Genomic DNA, 22,895 nt, shown 5'->3' with positions numbered 1-22,895 from the left:
GCGCAGCGCTCCAACCACCTACGGCCACACCACAGCTACTGATGTTTATGTGAGGGAGGAAGCTTTGTTTTTGTCAGATAGTGAGATCTGGGGGCTGTTTGCCATCACGACATAATGCTGCCTGTTCGCTCCCTACAGTGGGGGTGATTTTAGTAGTGCCTAGCTCATGGACTGTTGTGAGGATTAAATAAGATTATCTCATGAAAAATGTATAACCATTTCATCAAGGACTTAAAATGGCACTACAAAATGATCACTCTGCCCACACGTATAGAGAAATTTGATACAGGACAGAAATGACATTTACAAAAGAATAGCAAATGATGTTGTGGTGGATTGAAAAGTGTCTCCCCCCACCCCCAACACACACACACACACACACACACACACACACACACACACGCAAAATTCATACCTATCCAGAACCTCAGAATATGATCTTTTTTGGGTATAGGGTTTTTGCAGATGGGATTAGTTAGGGATCTCAAGATTAACTCATCCTGGATTTAGAATGGGTCCCAAATCCAATGACTGGTGTCCTAATAAGAAGAGCAGATACACAGACCCCCAGAGAAGGTGGCAATGTGCAGATGGAGACAGGGACTAGGGCGATAGGTCTACAAGCCAAAGAACCTCCGAGGATGGCAGGCAACCACCAGAAGCTAGGAGAAAGGCATGGGGTGTTTTCTCCCTTAGAGCCTCCAATAGAAACTGACCCTGCTGACATCTTAAAATTTGGACTCTAGCCTCTTGAACTATGAGAGAATAAATTTCTGTTGTTTTAAGCCACCAGTGTGTGGTAATCTGTTATGACAGCCCTAGGAAACTAATACTTTTGGATTACTTTTAAAATGATACGGAACAATTGGTTATTCATTTGGAAAAAAATAAAATTGGATTCCTACCTCATGGCATACACAAAAATAACCTTCAGTTGGATTAAAGACCTAAATTTGAAAAGGAAAACTTTAAAATCTTTGGAGGTAACTAAAGACCATTCTTCGGACCTCGGGGTAGGGAAGGAGTTCTTAAACAAGACACAAAAATCACAAAATGTATTAGTCTGTGCTCTCAAAAAACCGAACCAGTAAGAGATAGACAGATAATAAGAAATTGGCTCACGTGGTTTTGGAGGCTGACAAGTCCCAAGATCTGCAGGTGGCAAGCTGGAAACCCAGGAGAACCAATGGTCTAAGTTCCAGTCTGAGTCTGAGTCCAAAGGCAGGAGAAGAACAATGTCCCAGCTGGAAGGCATCCAGGCAGAGAGAGCAAATTCTCCCTTACTCTGCCTTTTTGTTCCATTCAGGCCTTCAATGGACTGGATGAGGCCTGCTCGCATTGGGGAGGGCAATCTGTTTTACTCAGTCTGCTGACTCATGTTAATCTCATGCAGACACTCTCACAGACAAACCTAGAATAATATCTAACCAAATACCTGGGCCCTCTGTGGCCCAGTCAAAGTGACACATAAAATCAATTTGCATAATTCTCAAAAATATAATGTTGGTAGGGGTGCCTGGGTGGCTCAGTCGTTAAGTGTCTGCCTTCAGCTCGGGTCGTGATCCCAGGACCCTGGGATTGAGCCCCGCATCGGGCTCCCTGCTCTGCAGGAGGCCTGCTTCTCCCTCTCCCACCCCCCTGCTTGTGTTCCTTCTCTCGCTGTGTCTCTCTCTGTCAAATAAATAAATAAAATCTTTAAAAATATATATATAATGTTGGTAGAAAAAAGTATAATGCAGAGGATACAACTTATATCATTTATATAAAGCTTTAAACTAGGCAAAGCAATAGTATATATTGTTTAAGGATACTCGTACATGTAATAAAAGTTATAAAGACATTTATTGCCATGATAAACACCAGGATAAACTTCAGGGTAGTGGATACCTCTGGGTAGAGAGGGAGGGGAATGGGATCAAGCAGAAGTACACAGGAAGCTGCAATTTTATCTGTAACAGTTTATTTCTTAAGCTGGGTAGTATGTACATGAGTATGCACTACTATGCACTATAATTTTTCTCAAGATATAATTAACATACCATAAAATTCATCATTTTTAAGTGTGTAATTCAGTGGTTTTTTTGTTTATTCACAAGGTTGTGCAACCACCACTACTGTAATTCCAGAACATTTTCATCACTCCAAAAGAAACCTCATATCCATTAACAGTCACTCCCCATTCCCCCACTCCTACCAGCCTGGCAACCACTAATCCACTGTCTCTCTCTATGCATTCATATAAATGGATCATTCAGCATGTGGTCTTTTGTGGCTGGCTTCTTTCACTTAGCATAATGTTTTCAAGATTTATCCATGTTGTAGCATGAATCAGTATGTTATTTCTTTTATGGCTGAATTATACTCCCTTGTATGTATATACCACATTTTTGGTTATCGATTCATCAGTTGATATACATTTGGGTTGTTTCCACTTGGCTATTATGAATAATGACACTATGAACTTCTATGTGTTTTTCTCTTGGGCATATAGCTAGGAATGGAATTGCTGGATCATGTGGTAACTATGTTTAACTTTTTGAAGAACTTCCAAAGCAGCTTCACCTTGTTAAAACCTCACCAGCAATATCTGAGGGTTCAATTTCTCCACATCCTCACCAACACTTGTTATTGCCTCTCTTTTTTATTATAGCCACCCTCATGGCTATGAAATGATATGACTATGCTTTTTGGTGTATCTGAATTATTTTGTAACAATTTATACATTTCATATTTAATAAAGAAAGACCACTGTAATGGCTGGTGGAGGATGGACTGGTAGGAGTGGAAATAGAAGGCCAGTACGAGTGTGCTGCAGATGTTCTCCAGAAAGATTAGGCCTATCTTAGAGGGCCATGGCAGAGGTCATGGAGAAGAACAGCCTGGGGCCCACTTAGAGGCCAACACAAATCTCAGAGTGGACCCAATCAGTTTGGGGGTGGAGGCATTATTCAGCCTACTACAGTTCCATTCATTATAGATTGGAAAAAATATTGATAGTTACTTGTAGGCTAATATTCTTAGCAGCATTACTCACAATAGGCAAAAGGTGGAAACAACCCAAGTGTCCATCAACAGATGAATGGACAAAGAACATATGGCATATCCATAGAAGGAAATATTATTCAGCTATTAAAAGGGATGAAATTCTGATACCTGCTACAACTGGGATGAACCTCGAAGACATGATGCTAAATCAAAGAAGCCAGATATATACAATAGGATAAATATTGTATGATTCCGCCTATATGAGCTATCTAGAAATAGGCAAATTAACAGAGACAAAAAGTAGAATAAGGGGGCGCCTGGGTGGCTCAGTTGTTAAGCGTCTGCCTTCAGCTCAGGTCATGATCCCGGGGTCCTGGGATCGAGTCCCACATCGGGCTCCCTGCTCGGTGGGAAGCCTGCTTCTCCCTCTCCCACTCCCCCTGCTTGTGTTCCCTCTCTCGCTGTGTCTCTCTCTGTCAAATAAATAAATAAAATCTTTAAAAAAAAAAAAGTAGAATAAGGTTACCAGGGACTGAGAGGGAAGTAGTTATTATTTAATTATTTAATGGGTCAAGAATTTCTGCTTGGGTTGATGAAAAAGTTCTGGAAATAGAGGTAATGCTCATATAACATTGTGCATGTACTTAAATGCCACCAGACTGTACCCTTAAAATAGTTAAAAGAGTAAATTTTAGATTACATTTATTTCACCACAATAAAAATAACAATCTGTATTCCTAAAAAAAAATACGAATAACTATATTTATTTTTTAGCTTATCCAAGAATAATTATGATCAACTTCCTTCAGATATTCCAGGATTGCTGGATTTGTTTAGAATTCCCCTACTGTGTTGCTAATACAATCCTCCCACATGTTCCTAACACTTAGAGTATGGTACACTAATTGGTCATACCTTTGGCAGAACAAAGAGCAAACGATGGGCAGATGTTCTTGGGGAAAAATGGAGGAGTCAAAATATCATTCTATGGACAGGTATAGAACTCATAAAGGATTTATGTGGTTAAAGGCAGAAGAGGGATGTCAGTTCTCTGCTTCTAATGAAGACAGAATCAGCAGCTACTGCAACAGCAGCGACCTACACCGGCTCACCACTGTAGAATGAGAGGACTGGGCCAGTAATTTCTGAGACCCCTCCAGCTTTAACAGTACCTCGCTCTGTTACTAAAAACTGAATAGGAATTCACACTGGCCCAATGCCTGTGGTTTGTGTGGCACTGTGCCAAGTGATTTCAGTAGCTTATTCAACCCTCATGACTCTGTATGGTTGGTATTACTACCCCCATTTTACATAGAAGGAAACAAGAGTCCAGATAACTTACATCATTTACTCAGAGCTCCAGAGCTAAGAGGCAGCACAGCTGAGAACCAAGGCCAAGGATGTCTGACTCCAAGGTCATATGCTCCACACTAGGCCATGCTACAGCATCCTCTTTTGCAGAGATATTTGGGAAAGGAGAGAGCTGACTCTGGGCTACAGGCTGGGCCACCCCCAGCTCAAAAGCAGGAGCCTGAAGTCACTTGTTAAGATTACTCGGAGCTGCTTCCCTCATATGCCAGGTCCAGAGACTGGGGCTGCAGATCCACTACAAACTGTCCACCAATCTTCAAAGATGGAACACTTTACAAGTGTTCACCTGCCCCTGTAAATCTCTGGAGCATCCATCTCCCAGGTGAACTGGTTGTGGCCCTTGGAGGAAGAAAGGGCAGTCCCTTTTGGCAGAAGTATGACTTCTGGCCTTTGCAGTTCTCTGACCTAGAATGGGCAGAACAACAACAACAACAAAAACAAGTTACACAATGTAAAGTACCCCAATGTGGCTGACGGATCCTGCACATGTGTTTTATCAGAGAATGTACTGGAATAATTTTCCATTCATAGCTGGTCTTCTGGCCTCCAGTCCGTTCTATACCTCAGTGGCTTGGTTAATTCTCCCAAAGCACAGTTCCAATGAGGCCCTTCTTCAGCTCAAGAGAGAAATCCAAACTCCTCAGCTTGGTGTCTGAGGCCCTCTGTGATTTGTCGCTATTTCTATTTCCAGCACCTACCAACCTTATGCAGACCTCGACCCTACTCACAGCTCCCCGTTCATGCCTCATCTTTTCCCATGACAGTGGGCTGTGACAGCTGGGCCCAGTTCTAAATTCTCTTCACCGGGTAATAATCCACCCCCCTTCCTTTGGAGAACTCTTTGCTCTCTCCTCATACACAGAACCTTGTATCCTCCAATGGAATCTATCTTCCTGGCCACATGGATTAATTCCAGGTTGGGTATGTGACCGAAGCTGACCCCCCTACAATCTTTCCTGGGACTCTCCTGCTGTGGGTGGCAGGGAGGGCTATCTTGCTCTCCTCTGATCTGTCATAACTCTTATCTGGACTTTCCTAGGCCGCCTAGCTCATACTACGGGTATTCTTATATTCTCTGCGAGATTGCCTCAGCCCTGCTTTCTCCAAGTGCTCCACTTCTTTTCAAGTGCTCAATTTTAACAGACATTTCCTGACCCTTTTCTGTGCAGACATTGTGCTATGCTCTGGGGATCCAGAGTTGGATAAGACATCCCTTATTGAATGGATGGATGAATGAAAACAGTCCTTGGGCCTCATCCAGTTTATCACAGGGGATTTGGGCAGCAGAAAATAGTAAATACAAAGACCAAAGTCATTAGCCTGGCGTTCAAGACCTTCTCGATCCAGTTCTAATGTTGTGCCCCCACTACACATACTCTTAGCTCCAGCCAGACTGGCCTGTTTGTTGTCCTAGAATAGCCTGAGATGTCCCCACATGCATGTGTTAGCCCAGGCTGTGGTCTTCTCCCACGGTCTCTTCCTGTTTTTCTCTTCCATTCATAACTTCCCTTTCACCATCTCATGGGGGCCTCATTTCTCTCACTTTTAGCTCCTCTCCCTTCTACTCCCCCTCTTTCACCGTGTCTCCTTTCCCTTTTCCTTTCTCTCAGCTGTCGCTGAGCTCTCTTCTGACACTTGCCTGCATCCCACTCTTACCTCTTAATTCTCTCTCTTTTGTCTCCTGACCCCCTTCCTGCTCTGTGCACAGCCCCCTCTTCTGGGGGGCAAAAGATGGGATAAGACAAATCTAAATCAAACAGCTTCTAGATCTCATCACAAGAAGCCCTCAAAATCAGGTGGAAAGGAGAGGGAGAGAAACGGAGGGCAGAGGGGATCCTGGAGGCAGAGAAGAGGCTGCCTAGCGACCGCTGGTGAATCAACGGGGAGCTTTGTGTCAGTTACCCACCTCCAACCCACCCCCGGCCCTTCCCTTTCCTCCCTGCGATCACAGAATTATGAAAAGTCAGAACTGCAAAAACTCTTGACATCCATCTACTTTGCCTCCCTAATTTTGCAGCTGAGAAAGTGAAGCACAGCTAGGGAAACAGAGGCCCAGAAAAGGGAAGCACTAGCTAATGTCACCCAGCAAGTCAGTGGCTCAGAAGAAATCAGAGTCCTAGGCCTCCCACCCTCCAGAATGGTGGGAGCCCTTTCACCCATACCACACTACCTTCCTCCCTGTCATCCCTCCCCCTGGTCCCTACCCCACCAGGTTTGAGATTACATCTAAGGATTCCCAATCTCCCCTCCCTCCCTTGCTCCCACCCGGAGTGAGTGTAGGGTCCAGTGAAATAGGGGCAGAAGGGACAGACCACATCAGAAGGTCCAGCCCTAAGTCCCAGGGGCATATTCAGTGGTGACAGGCTAGGGAAAGTGTCAATCTGGCCTGTAGGGGGACCAGTCTCCTCTTCAGAGAACTCCATTAGAAGTAGCCTTTGGTGAGTTAAGAGATGCTGTGTTAGATGCGATCCTTTCTCACCTGCCCAGCTGAGCTGGCCACCTAGAGACCCTACCTCACTCTGCCAGCCGCCAGCCATGGACTTCAAACAGAGGCCACCCAGGCACAAGATGGTCCACAGTTGCCAGTAGAGGTGGCTAGAGGTTGGAGGGGAGGGCGGGTGTTCCAGAGGCTCCACTTTCAGTCCTACTCCTCTGCTCCACAAAGAGCCACTGTCTGAGCACAGAGGGACCCTGGAGGGAGGCCTCCCAAGGTGCTCAGCAACAGGGCTGGGTTTCATCATGCTGGGCCTTCAGGCCAAGTAAACATCGGGGTGGAAACAGGCCCAGCAGTTCATTCCTGCCGACGGGATCCTGGCTTCAGGAAGGCTCAGTGGCATCCTCACCCAGGGCTTCCCTGAGAAAATGAGGGCCGTCATTTGCCCACTTTTCTCCAGGCATGGAGAGTCAGGATGGGGAACTGGCTCTATCCAATCCTCTTCCCATTGCTCAAGGAGCATCCTATTTCCCCCTTAAGAAGCACAAGTTTTACAAGACATTTTTTAATTAGTTCAGGAGGAGAGAGCTCTGTGAGCTTGGGCAATCAGGAAAGACTTCCTAGAGGAAGTGCAATTTAGCTGTGATTCTCCCCAAATGGACAGGAAGAAGAAATGCATTTCAGGCAGAGAGCACAGCACTGACAAGCTGTGGTGTCTGGAAAGCAGGAACATTTGGGGTCCATGAAGAGACCTATCCGGCAAGGGTAGAGAAAGAATTCACATCGGAGAAGATGGGAAATAAAGTCAGAAAGTTTGGTTGAAGGTTAAACCATGACCAGTGTGAACAGCCAGGCTGAGGAGTCATGACATTTCCTGAGCAGAGCAGCGATGGAGTGAAAGCAAAATTTCAGAAAGCTTAGGCTTGTGATGTTTTGAAAGAGTCCCTACATTGAGCCCCAATCTTCTGGATAACCTTGGGCTGGTTATGGCCTCTCTCTGGGGCTTGGTTTCCTCATCTTTAAAATAAAAGAGTTACAGGGCGCCTGTAACTGGGATTGAGCCCCGCATCAGGCTCCCCGCTCCACAGGAAGCCTGCTTCTCCCTCTCCCACTCCCCCTGCTTGTGTTCCCTCTCTTGCTGTCTCTCTCTCTGTCAAATAAATAAAATCTTTTTTAAAATTTTTAAAAAATAAAATAAAAGGGTTATACCAGAGAATCCTGAAGCCGCTTTACATCTCAAAATGCAAGAATTCTCTGATGGGGCGACAGGGGCTGCAGAGAATGAAGGGAGGAGAGGAGAGGCTGTGGCCACATGCCAGATATCTCTGGGCTGCATTTCCGCAATGAATCATCCCCACAGAGCTGTGAAATGGCCATCATCACTACCTCTGCTGCCAGGCACTATGCTGAGCGCTCCCCACTTTCCTAAAACTTCAGTTTTTTGTGAATAGGAAATGCATATACATATTGCAAATTTTAAGTCATAAAAAGATGCATGTATGGTAAAAATAAGTTTCCCTCCTTCTCCTATTTTCAGCTATCCATTTCTTTTCCTACTGTCACCAGTTTCCTGTGTATCCTTCCAGAGAAAACCTATACATAGATAAAGATTCTAGGAAGTCTCTTTTTCTTTACACAGATGGGAGCATACTGGACACACTTCTGCATCTTGGTTTTTTTAACTGGGAAATTCTGGAGATCTTTTTATATGAGTATATAAAGAGCTGCCTCATTCTTTGTATGGCAGACCATGATTTATTAAATTAGTCCCCCATGGATAGATATTTAGGGTATTTCTTTTCTATTCTAAACAATGCATCAATGAATATCCTGAACATATATCATTCAGCTTGTGCTGGAATAGATCCACAGGATATATTCTTAGAATGGAAATTATATGCTAAGCTCTTCATAAGACTTAAGATTCACAACAATAATTTAAAGCAATTATAATTACACAGATCTTGCAGATGACAGAATCGAGGCACAGAAAGATTCATTGACTTGTTCAAAATCACACAGCTCTTAGGTACTAGAGTTGAGATTCCAATATGGTCAGCTGGACACCAGAGCCAACAGGCTCAATCATTCCACCAGCGCCTCTCAAACTTTAGCACACATCCACATCACCTGGAGGGCTTGCTAAAACATAGGTCACTGCGCCCTACCATGAGAGTTTCTAATTCGGTTCGTCTCTGGTGGGGTCCAAGAATTTGCATTTCTAACAAGTTCCTAGGTGATCACTCTTTGAGAACCACCACACTATGCTAGCTCTCCCACCTTCGGTTGTGCAGGTTGTCCAAAAAGAAAGCAGTTAGAACTTAGCACCTGGCCTTGATAGGATCAGAGTTGAGGGGCATAAAATCTGAGCTCCATGAGGGGAAGGTGAGCGCCCAGCACAATGCCTGCTACTCAGTAGCACTGGATAAATACTTGTTGAATGAATGAATACATACAAGAGGTACAAGTGCTCCATGCCACTTGTCGTTGCCTCTTTTCCCAGCCCCCCTGGGAGCCCCTGGCCTGGGGAAGCCCCACTACCCACACTGGCAGAGAGCCAACTTCATGTTATAAGAGCCTGCTATGAACTGCATGTTTGTGTCTTCCCAAAATTCATATATTAAAGTCCTCCCCTCCCCTCAAGGTGATGGTATTTGGAGGTGGAGACTTTGGGAGGCAATTAGGTTTAGAGGAGGTTATGAGGGTAGGGCCCCCCATGATGGGATTAGCGTCCTTATAAGAAGAAAAGACCAGAGCTCTTTCTTTCTCTACTATGTGAGGACAATGCAAAAAGATAGCTGTCTGCAGGCCAGGAAAAGGGCCTCACCAGGAGCCAAGTCAGCCTGTACCTTGATCTTGAACTTCCCAACCTCCAAAACTTTGAGAAATAAATGTCTGTTTTTTAACCACCGCCCCCCCCCCCCGGCCCGGCGACCGTAATTTGCTATAGCAGCCCAAGCTGACTAAAATAGAACGCTTGGGAATGCAGCTGTTTATTTCCTCCCATTCCTCACTTTGCTTAAAATGAAATCAATGAGGCAGCCAGGCCTTTGTTATTAATGGAAAGGCAGCATCTCAGAATGCTAGAGCTCAATCAAGATAAGCAAACCCAATGCTCTAATTTATTATTATTAATAACAATAACTATAAATCATAGCATACCCATGCAATTGACATGCTTCCTTTTCAAAAAATTATTATTATTCCCTCTAATCGAATTCCCTGTGTTTCTTTCCCCCTTATTCTGGTACACAGCCTCTCTTTCCATTCCATGTGGCTGATGTGACCGGTCCACATACACACACACGAACTATGAGAAAGTCAGGAGGAGGCCTGAGGTCTGTGGGACGCCCTTTCTGCAGAGTGAGGCGCTGACAAAGAGCTCACAAACATGGACAAAGTTTTCAGGGTCGTGCCTTGTTGCCTGGAGGCCCCCAAACACCAGCCCAGCTCCTCAAGGTGCTGACTCTGTTACAGAATTCGATCCCTGAGCTCAGGGGCCTTGAGGACCCCTGCAGCTTGTTCCAGCGGCTCCCTACCTGGCCTTGAGTCCTGCTTCTGCTGCCTGGCTCCCCCACAGGCCTCTCTCCTGGGCTTCTTCCCGTCAGTGCCCTTGCTTTGGACCCCACACCCCAAAGGCCAGACTTGTAGCTGAAAATGTCTAGGCCCCTGGACAAGTGACACCCCCAGAAGCCACTGGTTGGGCAGCTGGAGCGAAGGTGGCCAGTAGTCAGGGAGAGAATTTCAGGGGCCAAGGCAGTCAGAGTCGGTTGGTCAGGTGCACGGCAGGCCGGCAGTGGGATTCAACCGCATCTGCTGGGTGCGGGCCAGGTCAGCCATCCCGGCAGGCGAGCAGGTGGGGTCGGACACGGCCGCTCTCGGTCAGGCCGAGTCACACAGGTGGCCAGGGAGGGACGGTCAGGGGGACTCAGTCACCCAGGAACCCAGTCCCTGGGATGCAGCTAGACTCAGAGGGTCGGCCAGAATCAGCCAGCCATGCAAAGCCAGCCGCGCAGTCTGGCAGATGCGGTCAGCCCACACATCAGGCGGGCTGATCCAACCTTCCAGATGCCCAGCCGGGCCGGCTCTAGCAGACACAAGGCGGTGCTGAGGCCCGCCGGATCAGGGCGGTCAGCAAGTCTCCCGGGGCCAGCCAGACATCAGCCAGCCAGGGGGTGGGGCTCCGGCCCAGGTGCAGTCCCAGTCGGCCGGCCAGTCTCCGGCCAGTCTCGGGAGGCTTAGCCCACTGAGCAGAATGTGGTCAAACCACTGCACAGAGGGATCAGTCAGAAGGCTGGTCAGTCAGACACAGGGGCCTCAGTCAGTCAGATACAGCTTGTCGAGCACCGAAGGGGTCTGGGCAGCCAGACGCAGTAGATGGACTCAGTCAGACGCGCCCTGTCAGGCCCGGATGCCTTCAGCCAGGTATGGGCAGTCCGTCAGTCAGCTGTGGTCAGGCAGACAGATCACACGCTGTTGGGCCCCCAGGCACCCATGAAATCTGGGTTCCGTCAGACACAGCCAGACAGACGGATTATCAAGCAGTGATGGCGTCTGTAGTCAGTCAGACACCGTCGGTCAGTCAGATGCAGCTCGCCAGGCAGATGGAACCATCCAGAACGCCACAATTGCCGCGGGATCACGGGACTGACGACCCGCGCCTCGTCCAGGGTGGAGCCTCGGGTGGGGGCGGGGCCTCGGCGTGAGGCTCGTCCCGGGGGCGGGGCCTCGTTCCGGGCCGGGCGGCGGCCCCGCCCCTCCTCTCCCTCGCCGCATCCTCCGGGCGTTGCCATGGCAGCCGCGGCCAGGCTGGATGCTCTGCCCGGGTCCCCGGCGCCCCAGTGCCTGCGACCTGGAGCTCCCAGCCGGGGCGCGGGGCGGCGAGCGCGTTTGAGAGTCCCCGCTGCGGGCTCGGCCCTTTTGTCAACCCCTCGTACCGACTGGGGATGACTGGGAGACCGGGGAGGACTCACGTCAGGATCCACAGTGGTAAGAGCCCCAGAACCTCCCGACCCCGGGCTCCTCGCCTCCGCCGTGACCTGCACGGCTCCTCGGGAGGAATCACGTTTCTCCAGCAGAGGAGCGAGTCAGGAAGAGAGAACTGGCCCGCGCAGCGATGTGCTTACTTACGGTTCCCTGGGCTCGGCAGGGACTCGGGCAAACACTCACCTGTACCAAGCACTGATAACAGCGTCATGTACACTAATTCACTTGAGCCTCATCTTTTCCTTTGACGATCTATAATGATTTCCTTTATCACAGGAGGAAGCCAAAGCACAGAAGGGTTGGTGACCGGGGTCAGCAGGCTGTGGTGGAACCAGGTGGGGGAACGAGGATTGGAACCCAGGCAGTCTAGCTCTGGGGCCCTCAACCCAGACTCTGGCCCTCTCTGTGTGACCTCTTGAGGGCAGACCATGGTCATGATCTCAGGGTTTCGAGATCGAGCCCCCAACAGGCCTCTCTGGTCTGCTTCAGGACGCCCAACCCCATCTACACTGGGCCCTGCAGCATGAAGGTCCTGCTTGGGTCTCTGCTTCAAGGACTCACAATAAGGAGCTATCAAAACCAGGAACCTGGCCAAACCAGGGGACAAACTATGGATCTGTCTCATCCAGTCTGGAGAAGAGGAAGCCTGTGAGATCTGAGAAACCAGGGCCAAGGGGAATCCTATGAGCATGGCTTCAGAGCTTCAAGTCCAAAGATTTTTTATCAAATTCCAACAACGTGAGCCAGGAGTTAGAAACACATCATGGGTCATAAATTCAAATGCCTACAAGGGCTAGAAAAGTAATGAAAGTAATGAAAAAAGGGTCAAGGGATCAAACTGGCAAATCAGCCCCATCTAAAGGGGGCACTGCCGCTCGGCGCCTGCCCATTGTGCTCTCAGACACCTGCTATCTTCTAGTTGAGTGCCATCGGCTAACTCAGTTAACATCAAGTCTCAGTTTCTCCATCTGCATAACAGGAAGGAAAATTTGGCTTTATTTCACAGGGTGAAATTTTATGGAGATCAAACATGTTTTCGTACGTAAAAAAATATTTTGTGAGCTGTAACATTACTCTATAAAGTGGAGGGAGAACAAACAGGAGGTTGACTGAACATAGATTGTACATCTGTTCCATGGTCTACAAGTTCTGACAGCATTCCTCTGAGGCAGGGCTTAGCATCCCTCTTGTCCAGAAGATGAGAATGCAGGGCGCCTGGGTGGCCCAGTGGGTTAAGTGTCTGCCTTCGGCTCAGGTCATGATCTCAGGGTCCTGGGATCGGCTCCCTGCTCAGTGGGGAGTCTGCTTCTCCCTCTCCCTCTGCCTCTCCCCCTGCTCGTGCTTGTTCTCTCTCTCAAATAAATAAATAATAATCTAAAAAAAAAAAAAAAAAAAAAAGCTGAGAATACCCTTCAAGGAGTGTGCTGACCTACACAAGGCCACAAGCTTGTGCATGATGGAGCCAGATTTAGAATTTAGGTCTGTCTGACTTCTAAGACCAGTCTCTTGCACCAATTGTTTTGCAAAGTGTGGCTTGGGTCCCCCTAGTCATACCAAGATGATTTCAGGTGGGCCCCAGATGAACATTTTTTAAATAGTTCCATAGTTTCTGTTATTTTCCACTTTAGAGGAGGCTTACTGATACTACAAAAGTCCTAAATTTCCCACAGCCAGGCTATAGGAGGCTGAATAATGGCCGCCCAAAGATATAGAGACCTAATCTCTGGAACCTATAGATCTTACCTTGTTTGGGAGAAGGATCTTTGCAGATGTGATTAAGGATGTTGAGATGAGGAAGTCATCCAGGATTATCCTAGTGGGCACTAACTGCCATCACAAATAACCTTATAAGAGAGAGGCAGAGGGAGATTAGGACAGGGTAGAAAACAGGACAAACCTGTGCAACTGTGGAGGCAGACTGGAGTGATGCAGCCACCAGAAGGTGGAAGAGCCTCTGGAGGGAGCGCGGCCCTCTCAACACCTTGATGTTAGCCCAGTAAGACTAATGTTGAGTTTCTGGCTTCTAGAACTATGAGAGAATACATTTCTTTTGTTTTAAGCTACCAGCTTGGTGATAATTTGTTATAGCAGCCACAGGAAACAAACACACAGTTCTACATGGCTTAAAAATTCATGCTCCAGGGGTGCCTGTGTGGTTCAGTCAATTAAGTGTCGGCCTCTTGATTTTGGCTCAGGCCATGATCTCAGGGTTGCAAGCTCAAGCCTCACGTCAGGCTCTCTGCTGGGCATGGAACCTGCTTAAGATTCTCTGTCTTCCTCTCCCTCCGCCCCTCCCCTCCTCTCCCTCTCCCTCTCTTAAAAAGTTTTAAAAAAAATCATGCTCCAAACTAGTACACATGACCCCCCTGTCTCTTGTTAAATAAACTTATTTTAAAATAACTATACAGAAAATAAACGTAAATCTTTGATATACAGAGTACAGAGATTTCCGGAAGCACAGAGTTCCCATAGACCCCTCCCTCAGTCTCTCATGTTGCTAACATCTTACATGACTACGGCAGATTTGTCACAACTAAGAAACCAACTTTGGAACCTTCCTATTAACTAAACTCTACACTTTAGTTGGTTTTCACTAGCTTTCCCACTATGTCCATTTTTTGTTCCAGGGTCCCATCCAAGTTATTACATTACACTTGGTCAACGTGTCTTCTTAGTCTTCTCTGGCCTAGGACAGTTTCTCAGACTTTCCTTCTTTTTCATGACCTTGTCAGTTTTGAGGCATACTGGTCAGATATTTTATAGAGTGCCCCTCAATTTGGGCTTCTCTGGCTCAACTGGGGTTATAGGTTTTGGTGAAGGGTGTCACAGAGGTAAGGTACTTATGACATCATGTCAGGGGTCCATGCTATCAATATGACTTGGTCACCTTCAGTACCTGGCCAAGCTAGTGTTTGCCCAGTTTCTCCCCTGTGAAGTTACTTGGTTTTCCTCTCTTTCTACTCTTTGGAAGAAAGTCACCAAGTGCAGCCTATCCTCAAGGGGGAGAGGGGGAATTAAGCTCCACAGCCTGGAAGGGATAAATTGTTTGGAATGCTTCTATAAGGAAGATGTGTCTCTTCTCATCCATTTATTTATTCAATCATTTCTTCACATCAGTATGGACTCACAGATACTTAGTTTATACTTGGGGCTATAATCCAGTACTGTTATTTCTTTTGTTGCTCAAACTGTTCCAACTTTGGCCATCGGGGGCTCTTTCAGGTTGCCTCTTGAGTCTCTTTGACACTAATTGTTTTGCCTCTTGGTTGTACCAAGATGATTTCAAGTGGAACCCAGATGAGCATTTTTTTTTAAGAGCTGTATATTTACATTATCAGGCTTTGGAAAACATATAACCAGCATCTCAAGTTGATGATTTCACAAATACCATTGAGGACAAGGCTAATGTAGTGATGGTTGTGCTAAGTGAGTCAATTCGCAGAGAGGTATTAAGTCAAAACTGCTATTGATGGTACATGGGTATGGAGGAAGTTGTTAAGCTGATTAGGGAATGACTCAAGTTTGAGAAACTCTGTACTAGGGCAGAAGTAAGCCCCAAATGCAAGCAAATGATAATGACTCTGAGGATTATGAACAGCCTCTCTGGGACACACCCACACACAATCCATTTCCTGGGCCCTGCTGCCAACCAGACCTGTCTCAGTGCAGAGGTGTGCTGCTGCTGCTAATGGTGGAGCTGTGCATGCCCAGGAGGGCCAGGAGGGATGGATGCTGCACTGTGTTTGTTTCCCAAGCGAGCTGTGTGGGTGGCTTGCAGCTCAGCACCATTCCCGCTAATGAGCTCGGAGCCTTTGGCCTAACAAACACGTTCTGTGTCACAGGCCTGACATGTGATGTTTCCCAAGGAGAGTGCCAGGAAGCCTCGTTATTTTTACTCTTTTGCCTTGTCTTGTCCTTGATTTCAGACAGACAGGAAGACAAGGTGGAGTCGGCAGTCAGACTGGCTTCTGGCTCAGAGTCTTGTCTGGGGTCTCCGGGCCAGTCCCCCAGCCCCACTGAGGATGCTCAGAATTGAACTGGAGCATTTAGCTTGCCCCACTCTGTACAATCCTGAGCCCTGACCCAGGCTCTGAATCTGCCACCTGGTTGAGCAGTGAAAACCCAGAGGCTCTGGCCTGATCTGAAATAGGAAGCCCTTCAAAAAAGAAGTCTCTTCATTTCCCAGCTTCCAGTCTAAACCTGGGTGGCTGTGGGCTGGTGTGTGCACAGGCCTCTAAACCCTCTACAGGGCCCTCCCAGGGAGCTCTAGAGTCAGATGAGCTGGGTTAGATTTCTAGTTCTTCCCGAGAACAGACAAGTTGCATAGCCTCTCATCTATAAAAGGAAGACAGTAATAGTACCTCCTTCACAGGATTGCTCTGCAAATTAAATGAGACAACCTATGCACAATGCTTTAGCGCTGTGCCTGGCCCATAGTAAGTGCTCAATTAATTCGTTCATTTGTTTAACAATTATTCATGTCTACTGTATGCCAGGCACTGTACTGGGTGCCAGGGACATTGGGGAAAGCAAGAAGAAGAGAAACTAGGGGCGCCTGGGTGGCTCAGTCAGTTGAGCTTCTGCCTTCAGCTCGGTCATGATCCCGAGGTCCTGGGATCGAGCCCGTGTCAGGCTCCCTGCTCTGCGGGAAGCCTGCTTCTCCCTCTCCCTCCGCCCGCTTATGCTTGCACACGCTCTCTCTCTCTCCCTCTCTGAAATAAATAAATAAATAAATAAAAATCTTAAAAAAAAAAAGGAAACTAGAAAATTAATAAATAAGGTAAAGTATATAAAGCCAAGGTTTTTGTACAGGACAGAAATACAGCAATATTCATTATTATTAAAAAATAATGATAAATTGTGATCAATGAATAGAGGAAATAAGTAGGGTAATGCAATGTTACCTGGAAGAAAGCCCTTGAGACAGGGAGGTCAGGAAAGGCCCTCTAAAGAAATAATACTGGAACTGAGACCTATGGCATGAGAAGATACTTAGCCTCTCCAAGAGCCAGGCGAAGACCCTTTCAGGTAGCAGGAACGGCTTGTGCAAAGACCCTGAGGTTGAGAAGAGCTTGGAGAGCAGAAGGAATAGTAAGGAGGCTGCGGTGCAATGACAGGGCAGCAGACGATGGTAAGAGGTTTGAATTTCATTCAAAGTGTGATGAAAAACTACTGAAACCTTAAACAAGACAGTAAGAAGACCTGATTTCTGATTAAGAGTTAACTCTGGCTTCTGTAGAGAGAATACATGAAAAGGGAAGAGGAGGAGAAACAGCCAAAACAACATTAAGAGGCTGTTGGTCATCCAGACCAGAGATGCAGATGTTTTGGGGTAGGTTATATATCAGCAGTGTCCTGTGGCTTCCTGGGAGGGTGGGAAGGTTCTACATCTATACTTCTCTGGTAGCCACTAGCACCTATGGCTCTCGAGCCCTTGGAATGTGGCAGGTGCAGCTAAGGAATGAACTTTTAATTTCATGTTATTTTAATTAGAGTTTACATAGCCTCATGTAGCTTCTATGTTGGATAGCAGAGGATACGGGCTGTATGTTAGATATGTTTAGGAGGAAGATGGGACTTGCGATGGCTGGGGGAAGGGGAATGAGAGAAAGAGTAGAATTAAGGAAGATGCCTACATTATCTTTTGGAACTGGGTGGAAGAGCAGGCTCTGGGGAGATATCAAGAGTTTTGTTTTGCACGAGAGGAGTTTAAGCCACTGCTGGAACATTCTAGTTATCAAGTAGAAAGCAGGATGTATACATGTTTGCCATCACCATCATCTTTAGGTTCCAGGGATACTAGCCTGTGGGTTGCTTAGGAGGTAGGAAGCTAAAGCAATCCTGAAAAAGAAAAGAAAAGGGGGAGGCATCATGATTCTGGACTTCAAGCTGTATTACAAAGCTGTAGTCATCAAGACAGTATGGTACCGGCACAAAAACAGACACATAGACCAGTGGAACAGAACAGAAAACTCAGAAATGGACCTACAACTAAATTATCAACTAATCTTCAACAAAGCAGGAAAGAATATCCAATGGAAAAAAGACAGTCTCTTCAACAGATGGTGTTGGAAAAAGTGGACAGCAACATGCAGAAGAATCAAACTGGACCACTTTTTTTTTTTTTTTTTAAGATTTTATTTATTTATTTGAGAGAGTGAGCAAGAGGGAGAGAGCATGAGCAGGGGGAGGAGCAGAGGGAGAAGGAGAAGCAGACTCCCCGCTGAGCAGGGAGCCCAATGTGGGACTCGATCCTGGGACTCCAGGATCATGACCTGAGCCGAAGGCAGATGCTTAACCGACAGCCACCCAGGCACCCCAACTGGACCACTTTCTTATACCATACAGAAAAATAAATTCAAAAGGGATGAAAGACCTAAATGTGAGACAAGAAACCATCAAAATCCTTGAGAACACAGACAGCAACCTCTTTGACCTCGGCTGTAGCAACTTCTCACTAGACACGTTGCCAGAGGCAAGGGAAACAAAAGCAAAAATGAACTATTGGGACTTCATCAAGATAAAAAGCTTCTGCACAGCGAAGGAAACAATCAACAAAACTAAAAAACAGCCTGTGGAATAGGAGAAGACATTTGTAAATGACATATCTGATAAAGGGTTAGTATCCAAAATCTGTAAGTTTGATAAGTATCAAACTCAACACCCCAAAAAACAAATAATTCAGTCTAAGAAATGGGCAGAAGGGGGTGCCTGGGTGGCTCAGTCGTTTGAGTGTCTGACTCTGTTTTGGCCCAGGTCATGAAATTGAGCCCCATGTCGGGCTCCATGCTCAGTGCAGAGTCTGCTTAAGATTCTCTCTCTCCCCCTCTGTCGGCCCTCCCCAACTCATGCTTGTTCTCTCTCTCAAAGAAATAAATCTTAAAAAAAAAAAAGAAAGAAAGAAATGGGCAGAAGACAAGAATAGACATTTTTCCAAAGAAGACACCCAGATGGCTAACAGACACATGAAAAGATGCTCAATATCACTCATCATCAGGGAAATACAAATCAAAATCATGATGAGATACCACCTCACACCTGTCAGAATGGCTAAAATTAACAACACAGGAAGCAACAGGGATGTTGGTGAGGGTGCAAAGAAAGGGGAACCCTCTTACACTGTTGGTGGGAATACAAACTGGGAGTTTGTTGGTGCGAATGCAGCCATTCTGGACAACAGTATGGAGGCTCCTCAAAAAATTAAAAATAGAACTACCCTACATTCCAGCAATTGCACTACTAGGTATTTACCCAAAGGATACAAAAATACAGATTTGAAGGGGTACATGCAGCTGGATGTTTATAGCATCATTATCAACAATAGCCAAACTATGGAAAGAGCCCAAGTGTCCATCGACTGATGAATGGATAAAGAAGATGTGTATATGTATACAATGGGATATTACTCAGTCAATGAAATCTTGCTATTTGCAACGATGTGGATGGAGCTAGAGTGTATTATGCTAAGTGAAATAAATCAGTCAGAGAAAGACAAATACCATATGATTTCACTCATATGTGGAATTTAGGAAACAAAACAGATGAACGTGTGGGAAGGGGAAAAAAAAAGAGAGGAGAGGGGGGAGGCAAACCATAAAAGACTCTCAACGATAGAGAACAAACTGAGGGTTGATGGAGGGAGGTGGGTAGGGGATGGGCTACATGGTTGTTGGACATTAAGGAGCGTGCTGGTGATGATGAGCCCTGGGTGTTATATCTAAGTGATGAATCACTAAATTCTACTTCTGGAACCAATATTATACTATATGTTAACTAACTAGAATTTAAATAGAAATTTGGAAGAAAAAATAAAAAAGGAAGCAGGGAGCTCAGAAAGAGGACCAGGAATTCCACACTGAGACTTTCCTTCACCTTGTCCTGGTCAGTGTGCCAACCACCCACCTAGCCAGCCAGCCCTAGTGTTTGAAACCCTTGTGTGATCTGTGGCTCCTCCTTTTCCTCCTCCCTCTTCTCTCCAGGTATGGAGCCCAGTGGCTTTTTTCTTTGCAAAGGTAGAAGCCCACACCTCACCTACTTTCTGCTCCCGTAGCCATTCCTGTGGCCCAGGCCTTGTGGACGAGAGCCCCAGAGCCCCTGGCCTTCTCACCACTCCTCTTCCTGCCTTCCAGCAGAGGGGTCCTTCTGATCGTCAGATTTTCCTCCCAGGAATCTTGTCTGGGTCTGCATCAAGAATCTTAAGCCTGAAAAATGAACTATTGGGACTTCATCAAGATAAAAAGCTTTTGCACAGCAAAGGAAACAGTCAACAAAACCAAAAGATAACTGACAGAATGGGAGAAGATATTTGCAAATGACATATCAGATAAAGGGCTAGTATCCAAAATCTATAAAGAACTTATCAAACTCAACACCCAAAGAACAAATAATGCAATCAAGAAATGGGCAGAAGACATGAACAGACATTTTTCCAAAGAAGACATCCAAATGGCCAACAGACACATGAAAAAATGCTCAACGTCGCTCGGCATCAGGGAAATCCAAATCAAAACCTCAGTGAGATACCACCTCACACCAGTCAGAATGGCTAAAATTAACAAGTCAGGAAACGACAGATGTTGGTGAGGATGCAGAGAAAGGGGAACCCTCCTACACTGTTGGTGGGAATGCAAGCTGGTGCAGACTCTCTGGAAAACAGTATGGAGTTTCCTCAAAAAGTTGAAAATAGAGCTACCCTACAACCCAGCAATTGCACTACTAGGTATTTACCCCAAAGATACAAATATAGGGATCCGAAGGGGTACATGCACCCCAATGTTTATAGCAGCAATGTCCACAATAGCCAAACTATGGAAAGAGCCAAGATGTCCATCAACAGATGAATGCATAAAGAAGATGTGGTATATATATACAATGGAATATTATGCAGCCATTAAAAAAAAAACCCCAAATCTTGCCATTTGCAACGACAAGGATGGAACTAGAGGGTATTATGCTAAGCAAAGTAAGTCAATCAGAGAAAGACATGTATCATATGATCTCACTGATATGAGGAATTCTTAATCTCAGGAAACAAACTGAGGGTTGCTGGAGTGGTGGGGGGGTGGGAGAGATGGGGTGGCTGGGTGATACATTGGGGAGGGTATGTGCTATGGTGAGCGCTGTGAATTGTGTAGAACTGATGAATCACAGACCTGTACCTCTGAAACAAATAATATATGTTAAAAAAAAAAAAAGAAGATAGTAGGAAGGGAAAAATAAAGGCGGGGAAATCAGAGGGGGAGACGAACCACGGGAGACTATGGACTCTGAGAAACAAACTGAGGGTTCTAGAGGGGAGGGGGGAGTGGGGCGATGGGTGAGCCCAGTGATGGGTATTAAAGAGGGCACGTATTGAATGGAGCACTGGGTGTTATACACAAACAATGAATCATGGAACACTACATCAAAAACTAATGATGTAATGTATGGTGACTAACATAACATAATAAAATAAAATTAAAAAAAAAAAAGAATTTAAAGCCTGGACCAATGCTTTGATCTTTCTTTACATTTCTAAAATGGTATCCAAAGGAAATCAGAAGTCTCCACAAAATTTGAAAATTCACAAGAATATTCATCCCAGCATTCATTACAAAAGCTAGAAGTACAGTTCTCAACGGTATCTTATCTATCAACAATGTTTGATACTGTTAATCACTCTTCCTTGAAACACTTTCTTCTTTTACTTTCAGGATGTCACACTCCTATGATTGTTCTCCTACAGCTCTGGTCACTCCTCAGTCTTGTTTGCTGGTTCCTTCTCATCATCCTGACCTCTACATGTGATAGTGCCCCAAGGCTCAGGGCTCAGTTCTCTCTGCGTACACCCTTGGTTCTCTCATGCAGCCTCATAGTTTTAAAGACATCTGTATACTGATAACTCCCAAATGCCTATGTCCAGCTGACTCTCCCCTAAATGCCAGACTCATAAATCCACCTGCCTACTTGACATCTCCACTTGAATGTCAAACAGGCATCCCAAATTTACCATGTCTAAAAGTGAATTCCTGATATTCTCCCCAAAATTTGCTCCTCGTATTATCTCTCCCATCACAGTTAATGGCAATTCCCTCCTTCATTTGCTCAGGCCAAAAGTTTTAAGAGTCTTCCTGATTCCTCTCTTGCACATTTCACATCTGGTCTATCAGCAAACCCTGCAGTTTCGATTTTACATTTATCTTAAATTCAACCTTTTTTTTTTTTCTTTGCCACCTTTGCTGCCCTCATCCTGGGACGAGCACTAGCCTATTTCAACCTGGTTGACTGCAATAGCCTTCTAGCAGGTCTCCCTGCTTCTACCTCTGGCTCCGCTTCATTCAGCTTTTCCTCCATGCTGCAGTTCAAAGCTCTCCAACGGCTCCCATTTCTCCCTTTCTTTCTAAAGCACCCAATTACTTCTTCCCTCCTTCACACTGCGTTTCTTGGCCTAACCTCTACATTCCTGCCTGCTCACACTGCTCCAGCCTCTTTGCTGTTCCCGGGACAGGTCAGGCCTTACGCTTCAGCTCTGGCGCCTGTGCACGGCCTGTGCGCCCCCACCCCCACTGCCGGTAAGGATCTTCCACCGAACACCCCCATGTGTGGCTCATTCCTTCACCTCCTTCAGATTCCTGCTCAAAAGTCACCTGACCACCACCTCAAACATTCCACACTCACACTTCATATTCCCCTTCTCAACTTTTTATTTTTCCATAGCACTTTCGCTATCTGCTTTTTTATGCATTTTAAGGATTATCTGTTTTCCCCAATAGAATGTAAATTTCAAGAGGGCAGAAATTTTCATGCGTTTTTTTTTCTTCACTGCTGCATTCCCAGTGTTTACGTGGCACATAGTAGGTGCTCAATAAATAAATGGTGACTGAATAAAAAATGTAGAGCCTCCTTACCCCAAAATAGGGAAATGAGGGAATCGAGAAATAACGCACGCTCGCTTGTTCAGAAAATCCTGAGGCGGGTAACAATTACCGTTGCAAAAGGTAAGCCAGGAAGACGGCCCCACGTGACGCCTTCCTTGCCCTTCCCCCTTGCCGGAACGTTTCAGTCCCGGAACCTCCGCTCGCGGGTTCCGGCGCGAGGGCACTTCCGGTGCCGCTCTTCTCTAGCCAGCAAAGAGAACTGC

At 46.1% G+C, this 22,895-nt stretch overlaps 1 long non-coding RNA gene across 1 annotated transcript; it reads right to left on the bottom strand.

Annotated features, from left to right (window-relative positions):
- Positions 1-1,823: 1,823 nt before the first annotated feature.
- On the bottom strand, positions 1,824-11,465 carry LOC118518094 (uncharacterized). Its single transcript, XR_013442022.1, has 2 exons — positions 10,330-11,465; positions 1,824-4,761 (listed from the first exon to the last, which is right to left on the bottom strand). It is a non-coding gene; the product is annotated as an uncharacterized LOC118518094 (long non-coding RNA).
- Positions 11,466-22,895: the final 11,430 nt, after the last annotated feature.

This window comes from Halichoerus grypus, chromosome 10 (assembly GCF_964656455.1).
Source record: "Halichoerus grypus chromosome 10, mHalGry1.hap1.1, whole genome shotgun sequence".
NCBI lineage: Eukaryota > Metazoa > Chordata > Mammalia > Carnivora > Phocidae > Halichoerus > Halichoerus grypus.
Note: the sequence above shows the minus strand (reverse complement) of the source record. Positions and strands in the feature narration are given on the sequence as shown.